Here is a 14,404-nt window from a genome sequence, read left to right on the forward strand (position 1 = left end):
ATATAGGGTGAGAATCCATGGGTGCCAAGGAAGGGCACAGTGGGGCCAATAGAAGGACTGAGATCTGAAATGAGTCACCAACAACATCCTGCAGAATCTCTAGGTAAAACAAACATTTATAATGGGCTTCAAAGAAATATTAACAGAATTTAGCACTTATCACAGGGAGCTCCACTAACAAGAGCCCCTCAGGAAATGCTAGTGGCTGGAAGGTGAAATGATTGGTTTCATAATAACTGGGGCACAGGAGGTGCTACAATGAAAAATGTTCACATTTGAAGATGAATCTTTATGTTTGTAAAGAGTGTTTAATCATTGCTGGATTAAATACTAGCTTCAAACTATGAGTAAAGTGATAAAGCAGTTGTACAAAAACAATTTTTAGGATGAACGTTTCAGTTGATATTCAAAAAAAAAAAAAAAAAAAAGAGAGAGAGAGAGAGACCAGAGAAAATAGGAATGTTGGAGTTTTCTTACATGAGTCACAGTTTTGCATTTTGCACATATGATGTCGTCATTATTATTTTAATATTTAGAACCTCCAAATGTGGTAATGCTGTTTAGAAATAGTATACAGTAAATCCAGTATACAGTATATAGTGAATTCATGTCTTGTATGTAAACCTTTCAATTAAACATTCTACTGTCCCTCCATAGCCTATTTTGCCCTTCATCTTTTTTTGTGTCTCGCTCAATAAACATAAAACTAGAAATGTAAGAGCATGTGAAAGCTATTCGAAGATATCTACCTGACAGTAACAGCTCCTGAACATAGATAGACAATCCAAGTTTTTGCTTCCCCCCAATATACCTTAATTTACATTTTAGATGGTGGTAGGTTGAGCGCTATCAACTTTTTATAACATAACTATGGTGAGAAAAATAAATTCAAAAGTGTGTAATAACTTTTGCAGTATAACAAATTAGTCTGGTGGTGCAGGGGTTAAAGTCTCAGAGCTAAAACGCTATCACCAGTCACTGTCAAGGAGCTGACCCACATGGTGCAGCAGACCTCTCCAGTCTCACCCAGTGCTCCCTCAGCAGTGTATTTCAGTAGACCTGCCTGTTCTGCTCCCCACTCTGTTTGGTGAGTCCTCTCAACTCCTGCACTTTTGACCTGCGCCCCAGTACTTGTATGTATAAAAATATCTTTAAAAAAACCCCACAAATTACTCCAAAAATTCAGCAGCTAAAAATAGTGAATGGCATTTATTATCTTGCATAGTTTGTGGTGGATCAAGAATGTGGGCATTTATCTGGCTGGTTCTGGCATGGGGAGTTCCACTGGTGCTTGAGTGTCCTCATAACACTATGTGGCTGGCTTCTTAGTGATATAAACAAAGCAATACAGAAGCCACAAGTTCCCATATGACCTATGCTTGGAGGCCATACATTGTCATTTCTGCAATAATTTCTCCTCTTAGATACAGAGATCCAGCCTATTCAAAGAGAAGTATATATACCTTTGGTACATATCACAGATGGGGACATCAATACAGGGAACAAACATCACTGAGTTCCAGTAAAGAGTCTGGCAACTGCAAAACATATTAAGGGAAATACTGAATTTATGTAATTACTCAGATGAAATAATTCTCATTTTTAAACTAGGAAATGTGGTTTGTTTGCATGAACATACCAGTTTTTTATATCACATATTTTATTTGAAATAGCTATGCACAATTCCTGTTCAACACTTTTTAATAATCTCTTCAAATTCTGAATAGTCATCATTGACAAGAAAATTTGTTCACACAAGCAAGTAATATAAAACTGAAAGTCTTTTAGAATCATTTAAAAATTAGTAGTTGACATTATGTTTATAGAATCCAACAGCTCTCTCTTTTTTCCTTGACAAATGTTATGTTGAAATTTCTCATGAAACTATTAGTGAATATTAAGTGTAAGTCAACCTTTCTATATGAAATATTTCAAAATAATGATGAAGTTTTAATCCAAAGAATGTGCATGCATTATTAGAGTAATCTCCTTTTAAACACTTTGGGTGTCACTAAATGAAGTCAGCAGACACGTGTGAGCAGATGTACTGTCTACATGTGTGGAAGGGGAGTTCATGTTACCTGGAAGCTCCATTCAGAAGACATGTGTGAAAATGTTAGTTGTGACATTGTTTGTAAGAGAAAAGTCATGGGAAATAAGCCATATTGTTTTCAGTACTATGTTTCATAGTTAAATTTGAAGTTAGGTAACTTGATGGCCTATTTTCCTTTTTACTTACAATCTCCTTTTTACTTAAAAGTATTTTTGCTACTCAAGGCTGCTTGTGGTTCCATGTAACTATCAATAATTTTGTTCAAATTTTTAAAAAATATTGTTAATATTTCACTGGGGGTCATGTTAGGTTTATACATAACTTTAGGTAGGATAATAACTTTGATTATGTTGATTCTCCTGATCCAGGAGCATGGGATATCCTTTCATCTCCTAATGTCACTACCTAGTTCCCATAATAGCATCTTGGAGTTTTGTATATGTTCTTTACCTTCATAGTTAGGCTAATTCTCAGGTATTTGACTCTTCAAATCAATTGTAAGTGAAGCTTTTTTCTTAATTTCTTTTTTTTTTCTAACTCATAGTTGTATATTAAAACAGTAAGAAATTTTGTATGTTGATTTTTGTAACCTCCCACTCTACTGTATTAATTTACTGTTTCTAATAGCTTTTTGGTGGAGTTTTTAGGGTTTCTATATATAAGATCATACCATCTCTGAATAACAAGAGTTCTTTTCAGGCTTGAATTTTATTTTCTCTATTTGTCTGAAAACTCTGCTTCAAATTGCTAATACTAAGTTAAATAGATGTGTAGATTCCAAATTCACTGTGGAAACATTCTAATCTCTTGACTCCCACGAGAAGCACCTTCCTGTTGGACCTGCCTCCTCACTTTCCTTGGCTAGTCTCATCAGTATTGCTGTTTCTTAGGCATCTCTATCAGACCTTCTGCTCTTCTCACTTCAAAATCTGTCTTACTAAGAATTTACTCATCCAAGGTAACTATTCTTCCCTCTATGATAATGACTCTTAAGTTCATGACTACAGCCAGAAATAGATGAGTATGGCATTTTAGGGTGACATCTATTTTCCCTCAAATCTCTATAGAGATTATTTTATTGCATTCTGAAACTTAGTTTTGAAGAGAAGTCTGAAGCCAGCCTGATTTTGTTCCTTTGTAGGTAGTATGTTGAATTTATATGATTGCTTAAGAAATTTTTTAACCCTTTCTATATTTATGACTAAGAAACTCTTTTAGGATATAGCTTGTCACATTGAATTGATTTTTGCCTGAAATTATGAGAGCCTATTCAGTTCTCATAATGATGTATTTCTTTTCTTTTCTTTTTTTTTAAAAGATTTATTTATTTTCATACAGAGCTGGGGTATAGGTGCAGGGGCGGTGAGAGGATTCACCAGAGACAGAGTGGGGAGCAGAACAGGCAGATCTAGGAAGTACACTGCTGAGGGGAGCAGTGGGGGGGGGGGGGGGGGGGGGGTGGTTTGAACATCTGCTGAAGTGGCTTTGACTTCTTAGTGCTGTGCTTTAACCCGCTGCGTCACCAGGGAAGGCCCATGATGTATTTCTTTATAACAGGAAAGATTATTCTATAGAATCTTTGATTATTACTCATTTTCCATTTGTAATTTTTGGTCTGGTTTTCTGGAAATATAAACTGCTAGCAATTAAAGTAGGACATACTTTATGAAATACAAATGGAGGTTTTTCATTACTCTATGTTTTGATGTTGTCCTGTGGCTCTCAGCTCAGTGAGTCACTGACATTTAATGCATCTGGGGCATGTTCATACAGCCTAAAACAGTCCATTGAATTTCTGAATAGTTTCTAAACACGCTGCAAGACAATTGTCATGAAAACTGTGCTATTTCTTTTCCTTTATTGTAAGAGTCAAGCATTTATGAGAGAGAACAGGTTTATATTGTGCTGTTTGTTGGTTTTTTAATTTTAAGAGCTTGACTTTCAATATTCAAGCCATAGTCTGAAAACCTGAGAGGTTGGAATGTATATGCTAAATTGTAGATGAATAAGCATGCTTGGCCATAAACAGGTTTCCTTATGGAGGAGGGGTACTGAGACAGCACAGCAGAGGAACATCAGAGTACCTTAGAATGCAAGTCCTCTTAAGGAGAATCCAGGTCAGGGGACCACATGAAGAGAGACTTGCTCTGGTTTTAGGATAAAGAGACTTCTTGAAAATGACTTCCCAAAGAAGAGAGAGGAAACTACAATATTGTGCCAAACCCTCACCCAATGTGGCTCTTGTGTGAGAGCAACTGTAAGTGAGGGCAGGACTTAAAGGAGTAACCAGAAGGGAGGCTTTCAATGCTGCCTTGCCTATATAAGTCAGGGGTAGGGGATAATAGTTCCCAGCATCTTTGTAAGATGGCTAGGAGTAGGAGAATAGATATGCTATGTATTTTATGTTTCCATATTAATACTTTTTCTTAATGAAATACGATGAGCATTTGGTAGCTGCACATTTTAAATCAACAATTTCATGCGCAGGAAGCGTGAGCCTAAAATCATGAAAGGAGACTAATATCTCAATTTAGTATTGTGGTTTCTCTGTTCCTCTTGGTATTTTAAGAAGAAAGTTAAATCGGCAATGTAGAAGTCATGACTCTGAATTCTCCAGTTTGGGCATATATTCCTCAGTAAAATGTGTTAAGGGCTTTTAAACATATATTCTTAAATTCCTTGCAGGTATAATTAACCTAGCGATCTGTTCCAATCTTAATCCTCATAGGAAAACTGTTACAGGTAGGGATCATATTTTATCCATATTTGGTTCCATAGAATTTTGTATTGTACCTAGCAATATGCATAAATGTGCTTTCACATTTATGGTGAAAACAATAAATATCTTGTGAATTAAACTGACAAAAAAAATCAGAATGTTCAGTTAGTGCATTCTGCAAATATTCCTCAGCCCACTTATCTGCCATCAGAATGTTAGTATAGATATGGGAGTCCTTTCTATATAGTTCTTAAAGGAGCCTCCCACGCTTGGGCTTTAGACTAAGTTCAACTACTAAGTGAAATAGTAGCACACAGTGCTTAGAAGTATGAGTTCTTGAGCCAGTGACTGGGCACCAGATAATGACATTGCATGCATGTTAATTATATCTCAAGAAAGCTGAGAAAAAAAATATATTTTAAAGAATGTCATCTTGGAGTCATGCTGAGGAGGACACAGTTTAGGTACCTATGTTGCCTGGAGGCCTTGGTGGATGACAATGAATGGTTGCAAGGATTATACAGGTAGTTTATATTTCAGGTTGTAAGGATTATACAGGTAGTTTAGTTTATATTTCAGGTTACAAGGGTTATACAGGTGGGTTATATTTCAGGTTATAAGGATTATACAGGTAGTTTATATTGCAGGAGGACAAAGAACAGGTGTGAATACTTTTCTTTGGCCAGAACTTACAACCCTCCAGAGACAAAAATAAAGGAAAGAATCAAGAATAGCCTATGGAGGCATCAGAAATGCTGCCTAATTACCTTCAATTGGCAAGACTGCATTTGCTATGATTGAGTAAATATAGGGGTGGGTTAGTCCAGATTTGGTCAGAGCCACTCCAAATATTATAGTAATAGGGGTTTGTTTCTATAATCAAAATTAACACTTATATGAGAAGAGTTGGGAAGTAAAGGTCTGTAAAGCTGTTCTTGGAGAAAGAGAAACAGGCATTACATTTGGCTTACAACACTGGAGTGAAGGGAACAATCTGAGCCATCTCATTCATGTGTCAGAAAAATAAAGCAAGAGCTTATAGAGAGATTCCAAATGCAGATGTCTGCCAGACCATAAAGTGGGATTTCTTGGCGGAGTCTGTAAAGGCACCAAGCCCAAATACCATGTCCTCCATGATAAAATCAGATCATCAGACAATCAGAATGCCAATTAAATCTGAATTTCAGATTAATAGCAAGTAAATGTTTAGTGTAAGTATGTCCCAAATAATGCATATAAGAATATGTGGGGGTGGGACATAAAAATATACTTGTTTATCTGAAATACAAATTTAACTGGATGTCCTACATTTTATTCGTAAAATCTGGTCTCTCTTCCAAATAAGTAACAATATCATTTTATCTCCCCTTTCCAAATATCATGTGACTTCAATTCTGCGGCGAACTAACATAGAATCATGTAATAAAGGAGATTCTGAAAAACATACTTTCCAATCTTATAGGGAATGGGTAACAAACAACAGATTGGTAACAATCTGGAATAGGACATCATGAAGCAACTATAATTTAGGAAAACAACAACATATTGGAAATTAAAGAAGACCACCCAAATGAGAACAAACACCCAATGAACTTGTCATGCCACTGAGTCAACTTGCAGTCTGACAGAGACACAAAGGCAGAAGAGGAGTGAAAAAGTCATATAGTGCAAAAGGGAGGGGGTTGGCCTGCAGAAGCTGTAGGTAGGCTAACTGAAAGCCAAGTATCCTATATGATTGGGTAGGGGTATATATTTGGCTTTCTCTGGTTGGTCTTATGTAGGAAGTGGTAATAAACACTAAGGAAGCAAGCAGTTAGTTAATCCAGTGTTGGTGGTTTGACGCCTATTGCTACAGGGTTGTTTTTGTTGGTTTGGTTGACTTTTTTGGCTTCCTGGACTAGTGACTACAGATTGAAGAATCACAATTCTATTTTTATATATGGTCTAGCCAGTATATTTAACACATATTTAATCTGTTAATGTATAACTTTTGGGGGTGAACATCCAAGTTTTGTGACCAAGTTTTGTGAGAATGTGGCTCGTCTCAAATACTACTACCTACTGCCTTCTAATACATACCTCCTAGAATCCAATACATATCTAATACCTTTGCATTGTTAGAGTTTCTGTCTTATTTTAGAAAGGTAATGATGAGCGTGGAGAATTTGGAGTAAGATTAAATTGCAGAATAGGAGGAGGTAAAATATGAAGTTGGTTACTTCACACATTGAGCACTTGTGGGCAAGATCATAGGTCAGAAAAATTTATCCTGTGGATTAGAATAAATCTAACCCAGCACCTATATTTGCAAATGAAATATTATTAGGCCATAGCCATACCTATTAATTTATGTTTATATTTGTGTATGAATTATGAAAAACCTACAAATGTAGAGTTGAAGAGTTGCAACTATTCAGAGATTGTATAGCCCACAAATCTAAAATACTTATCTTTTACAGAAGAAGTTTGCGAACTTGTAGTTTAGATTAGAAACTAACAATTTTTTTTTAATTGGTGGAGACTCAAAGTTGGAAAGGTATAAAATAGTCTGAATTTTATGAAATGAAATTCATGTTTTGATGATTTCCATAGGCTTTAGAGTAAAAATATTTTTTGCACATTCTGGAATCAGGTAACCCATCAATCATAGCTGTCAAAGTGAAAACCACTCTTTTCTCTTTGCATTTTCTTAATTATACTTATGAGAACTTGGAAGAAGTTATATTAAGGGTCCCTAGCTAGATATCATTTTAACAACAAATCCATAATGTACTTTCTCATTAATGGTTCTGTTGGTACTAACTACCTTCTTTTCTCCCTTATAACCCAACATGTTCTTGTGGTCTCTGGAAGCCATGATCTCACACTTCTGAGAGCAGAAATGCATTCATCAGTCATTTATTCTGCAAGCCTTGGGGATACAGTGATGGATAGGATATAATCTTGCTGTTAGAGAGAGGGAATCATCTAGTGACAACTCAAATATGTTATTATTGTCCTTAATAACAACAATAAAATAAAAAAGGACTACACCAGAGACTGTCTATATTCTAGCTGAACCTAGTCACTTTGTATACTGTACTTTCTCTGTATTCAAAAGGCAGCAGAAAGATAGTTTGAGTGACATTTGTTTTATTTGTTTGTGTTTTATCATGGCATCTTTCACCCTTGTCTAATAACTAACTGTTCACCACTATTTCTTTGGGAAACTGCCTCCAACCCAGAACCATCTTCCACTCCCTTCTCAGTTCAGGGACTTCTAATAAGGCTCAATTTTCAACCCTAAAGCTGAAGTATACAACTTAGCCTAAGCTAATGGAACATTTAATTGCCATCCTCAGTCCCCATCAGGACTGTAGAATCAGACACAAGGATTTGTTTTGACTGTTGGAGTGAAATAATCTTGGTTTTCTCTTGGATTTGAACATAGGAAGATGTGTGTAGGGCAGGGCTAATGTGGCCACCTTGGCATCAGGAGGAAAAATGGAGTCAAGACAATGAAAGCAGAGCTGAGAGATGGACAAAAGGAAGCTGTCCTTGATGACATTGGACTCTACACATTGGAGTTTTCATTTACACAAGCGAAGACATTTCCTCCCCATAAGTCAGTTTCAGTTGTGTTTTCCATTTCTTTTAAGCAAGAGTCATGACTGATGCAAGTGGCAGGCAAAGAAAAATTTCTTACAGAAAGAGGAGAGATGAAGATGTTTATTGGTAAGGGGGAAGAATCTATCAAGGAGACAGATGAGAAAAAGCATAGAAGAGGTACTCAGGGGACAATTTCTGTTGAAATTGTTGAGAGTGAATCTTCAATCCCTTTGCTTATTGTAGACTTAGCTGTTGATTTTTTCCTTGTTTTGGAACTAAAGCAGAAACCAGAAATTAATATGGGCACATTTGCCTGTGTTTATTCACTATTCAATGTTCAATTCCCAGAAGGATGAAAGAAATACTTATTTAATTAAATGTACTAAACAATAAAAATCCCTTCTTGCTTTTTAGATATATGTGTCTTACAAAAATATACTATGCAGAGCCAAGGAAGCTATTTTTAAAAACTGAATTTACATACTACTTAATTATAATAATTTATAGAGTATAAGTGTACATTTTCTACCCCAGGATATAGGTGGGCAGAACAAGGAAAGCTGCAGAAAACACACCTTCTACACCCTTTCCTTTTGACATTGTAGGGATTCTTGGGGCTGGTATTAACGTTAGTTCTTACATGTGGTCCTCTTGATTTAGGAGGAAATAACACATCTAAGAGACTTAGGAAACCAACCAATCCTTTTGTTGGGAGTGGTATTTTAAGTTTGCAAAATATATATTCAGTATTAACTTCATAAATGAATGAAGGTAATGTCTATATTATACAAAATATGCAAAAATATGTTCATCTTTTAGCTGGTGATGTGACTCAGGGAGAGTGGAAAGAGATGTGATGATAAATTAATGCTGTTCTTTAAAGTACTTGGATTTGAGAAGAAGAGAACACACCCTTGATCTCTAATTTATTACTATTTTCTCTCTCATATTTAAAGATGTCTTTATTTTTCTTATTTGTCTCTGAGAAAGAAGAAGATCTCAGTTCTCTTTCACTCTTGTCCTCTTTTTTTCTGGCTAAATCCCCTTCCTATTGATGACAGAGCCAGATGGACCAAATTACTTTCAGTATATAATGATATCAAATCAAATGAAGCAGTATCTCAGGATAAGGTCCAAGCCTTGGAATACTTTAAAATATCTCCAAGTGATTCCAACATGGCAGGGTAAAGATGTTCTTGGCTATTAGGAAACCCTTCCTCCTATAGACCAGGGTATTCAGTAGCTGACTATTTATTCCACCTGATAAATCTCCTCCCTAGCTCTCTGTACAACTTTGTCTCTCTCTTTGAGCTCATCTACGTTAATTTACTTTGCTGCCTCTGCCTTTCCTTTTCTCTTTGTTTCTTTGTTCATGAGTGCTGAGAGGTGACAGAGGCCCTGAGAGAAAACTGTCCCCACACTCTTTGCTCCTTTCTGATCCCTTCAAAAGCTGAGGTCGTAACTAAAGTGAAAGGACTTGCAACTGTTCTTGAGTGGGAAGCTGATTTCAGTTGTAAAGAGACCCAGGGTAGATGATTTAGCCCCAGGGTAGATGATGGTTTTTCTCTAGGGCTGGACCAGGGACTTTCAAAGTATGATCTTGGACAAGCAGCATCAGTGTTAACTCAGAACATACTGGAAATACAACTTCTTGGTCCCCAACCCAGATCTACTGAAACATAAACTCAGCAAGTAGGTCTCAGCAAATGTGTTTTTAGCAGACTTCAGGTAATTTTGATGCTCATGTTAAAGTTTGAGAAGTAATCTCCACAGAGAAGTGTTCCCTGGCTTATTCTTCACATCTTCATAGGTTTCTGTTTTGTATGGAAACTATAAACAGGTCACAATGGCTTTGGGACCTGTATTTTTCCAGCTAAAAATGCCATCTGCTTGGAGGAAAAACCCCAGATCTCAGGTGTTTCAAGAAAAATGAAGACCATTCAAATGAAAAAAAAAAGCTAATCAAAAAATAGGAAAATAAAGAGGATATTTATCCAGAGATTGCTATAGTGAAAGTGTTGGCCACTCTCTGAGAGAGGAGAAAATTTATAATCAGTTCCTCCCCCTACACACACATATACACACACACATATGTGCACACACACAGAGTTCAAAAGGAGACAGAACAGTAAGTACAGCCTACTCTAGCATTTATGAGAACTTGCTCTGTGCTAAGGTCGCTAGCTAGTAGTGTCCTGGCTCTGACCCAAAGACTACCACTCTCCTTTGCTGCCTCTTGTCCTCGTGGGAAGATTTCTCCCAAGTGAGTTTTATGTTCCCAAGTGACACTACACAGATAACTTGCATGGTTGACCAGCACTCTGGCAAAGATAAAAATAGCAAGATTTTGTCTTTTTCAATGGCAACAAGGTTCATTATGTGACACTTCATAGGATGGCAACACATTTATGCATTTTGAATTAAAGGTGCTCCTTTATTTGGGCTCAGTTGTTTTCTGGTGATCAGCCCCATCTGATGAGCTTATTTGGAGTTGGAGTGGAGTCTAATTTCAGTGGAGAAATAAAAGAGAGAATAATGATTAGTTTGGAATGGCTTGAAGATAAACCTGATTTTCATTATTTTGGGTTAATCTGTTTTATCAGATTCTGAGAGCAAAATCAAAGAGACAGCAACAATGATTGTGAAGGGTGAGATGATTGTGGGGGTCAGAGGAGAACTGGCAGACCCGAGAAGGCAGCCTATGAAGGAGACATTTTACCTCACTTCTCCCAAGGAAGGACATCAGTGGCCTCTGGTCACATACAGGCTTCAGTTAGCCCTTATGTTAACAGAAAATGATCAGAGAATGTCTGTTTTCCAGAAAAAAGGACAGTCACAGCTCCTTTTTCATCTACCTGTCTTCTCTTGATGCCATTTAAAATCCAAACAGGAAGACCTCTATTGTGGGTTGACCAAATTCAGGACACAGTTGTCAGTCCCAGCCCAAAGCAAACAACAGCACCAATCTTCATACATGCTAAGAGGTGGAGAGGGTAGGAGCTTCTTCCAGTTGGAGGGATGGGCCAAGCAGTTGAGTTTCACCTTGGCTGTCACCACTGTGCTCACCTGTATCCTTCCACATCAATGCTCAACATACACACTTGCAAGCTGTGCTCAATCACAGGACTGGATACATTAGACTGGGGCTTTTCTAAGAAAACCAAACTGTGTTTTTTCTCCATTGTGTCTGGTCTTCCTTTAGATTTTTCTCCCATCAAGGGTAATGTAAACTGACAGGAGGCATGGCTAGAAATGGAGTTGCCAATATCTCTCCAACAAGGCCTGGGCCCTCTGCTCAATTGTGTCCAAGAGTTGAGTTTTTTCCTCTTTTTCATTCTTTCTCGCACTTTTAACTAAAGGAAATGGAGTCTTCTTTGAGTTCCAGCTGAGTTCACTAACATTCTACATGGCCCTAGACTGTCATAAATGTTTCTACTTTGTTCTTTACAGTTGCATGTATTTTCTTCTAAGCTTCTATGGTGAGCAGTGACAGTTTAAAGGAGAGATTTAGATGCTTGGGATTTGGTGCTCCATCTTCCTCTTTCTACTGTATTTTGACATGATTTCAATTTACTGCTACACTGATTTTCTCTTGGTGACACAACTTCCCAGAGGTCTCTAAGCTACACAGTGAGAACAAAGACCAGTCTCTTTGGAATCTTTGGAAGCTTTACTGACCTGTGACAAGTTCATTATGGGAATCAACAAAATGCTATCTCAATGCCAGTTCAAGAAAGTAAACCATGTCAGAAGTTTATATAGATTATGTTCTCTTTATATTGTTCAGTAACTCCTATGTAGTCAACTCCTTTTACAATGAAAACCTCATCCTATGTCCTATCAGAAGTGGAATTATATTCCTAACATTCAGTATCTATGGGAGGTATTTATATCTAGGAGTTCTTGTTTATGATCCTGTGGATTCTTGAAATGTCCAGTTCATTCTCCTTGGTTGAAGCATTACTCATTTATTGGTGTCATTTCTGCTTTTCAGATTTGTAGGTTTCATCCTTAATATTTATTTAATATAAGTGGTCAAGAACTTCTATAGATGTGAGCAAGTAAGGAATTTACTTCTGACTAACTTGGAGGTTATTATTTTTAGTCAACCAGTTTAACCAGAGTTGACAGATGTATGGTATTAGCCAGATAGAACTCACTGGCCCAGAGAATATTTTCTTTTTTAATGAATTAATTGCCATAATTTTAAAATCACTGTACTTTTACCCATTGAAAATAAGAAAAGGCAGGTGATTACACACTGGAATTTCCACATTATACTGATTGGCTGGAGTGGAGAAGTATTATTCCCTTTAGATGTTGTTCCCATTACCTCCTACTGGAAGTAACAAATATAGTATTTGGCTAAATTAAGATAGTCTAGAAATTGTGTTTCTTTAAAAACTGTAGTAGTTATCTTATAATGACACAACTGGGAGTGGTGGGAACCAGGCAGACCAGAGAGTATGGGTTTTTTCCAAGGAGACATCTGCCACTCATTATTCCACCTGGCTCCTATTGCAACTCTCAGTTTACCAATAGAATTACCAAATGGAACTAATCCATTCTGCCTGCTGGAGAGCAATAACAGCAGGAAAAGAATGAAAAGGGGTACAGAGGTGAAAGCAGGCTGATGGCAAACTCTGCTCCCTAAGGAGTGTGTCCACTAGAGCTCTTTCCAATCCTACCCAAGTCTGCCAAATTTAAGCCGTCCTGGTATGATTACTAAGGCCTCTTTATAGAAGAGGTCCTATTGGAGAATGGCAGTAACATACACTGGCTGTTGTGTACTCAGGAATATCTTTTAAAAATGAAGGGAATACATTTTATTTTTGCCATTATAAAAGGTAATGTGTGCTCATTATAGAAAATTAGGAAACATAATTTTAAAATTACCTAGCTTCATTACCATTGTTAATAATTTCAGGTGACTTTCCTATAATCATTTTATTAACCCCCACACAAACACTTATATAATGCACACACACATATATATTTATATATTAAATGATCTTTTGACATTTGTGACATTGATTATACTGGCTATCTTCTGAATATAAAGGTAGTATATGTTCATTATAGATAAAAATTATTAAAGGATTAATAAATATACAGATATAACTATACATTAGTTCCAACTAGTGATGATATTACTGATTTGTTACTCTTTCATCTACACATATAATTCAGATTTTTCAAAGTTAAGTATGATCAAAATAACTCAGGTCCTAGATGGATGATAAAGAGACATATAACAGATATTACTGCTAAGTAGTTTACTTGTCAACACATTTTTAAAATATTAATGATATGGGTTATTTAATATTTTTGACAATCAGAAAATAACTCAATTCTAAGTGACCTATATGTTGCTCAGTGCAACTGAAATTTCAAGGATTGGGCATTTGTTTTGATTTGGTGGAGGTCCAGGTGGTTTCTCCTTGGTCTCCCTGCCTTGAGAATGAATTTTGCCAATCCACTCTCTACCACAGAACACCAGATATCCCTCTGAAGTGTAACTTTGATCTTGCTATCATGCTTCCTATATATAGCCCCTTAGATAAGGCCAAACTCTATGATGATGAGATAAACAGCAATCGTTGCCTAGGAAGAGATAGCATGAAGATTAAGTGAGTGAATGTGTGCAAAGGTGCTCTGGAATAGTGCCTAATGTCTCATAAGCCATGAATTAAGGGTATTTATCATTAATATTCTTTTCTACCACTTGCAATCTTTCTCTGCATTGTGTGGGACAAATTTCCATGTTCATATCCTGCTTTGAGAAGGAATTTTCTCTAAGTCTCAGTTTTAAAATTAAAGGATTTTAATTGGTCTAATCTGTGTCGTGTGCCTACACTGGTGGCGGGTATCCAAGTGGAGTTTGCTATCAAGAGCTGTGCGGTGTATTTGGCTGATAGCCTGAATGATGTAGGTCAAAGAATTGTAAGTTCTTTTATTACCCTTTTACCTCTCCATTCTGTCTCTCATCACTTTCTGTTCCTGGTTTGTAAATACCTCATCTTCTAGTAGTCTATCAAGGATGT

This window comes from Condylura cristata, unplaced genomic scaffold, assembly GCF_000260355.1.
Source record: "Condylura cristata isolate star-nosed mole 26May11 unplaced genomic scaffold, ConCri1.0 scaffold00017, whole genome shotgun sequence".
NCBI classification, from domain to species: Eukaryota; Metazoa; Chordata; class Mammalia; order Eulipotyphla; family Talpidae; genus Condylura; species Condylura cristata.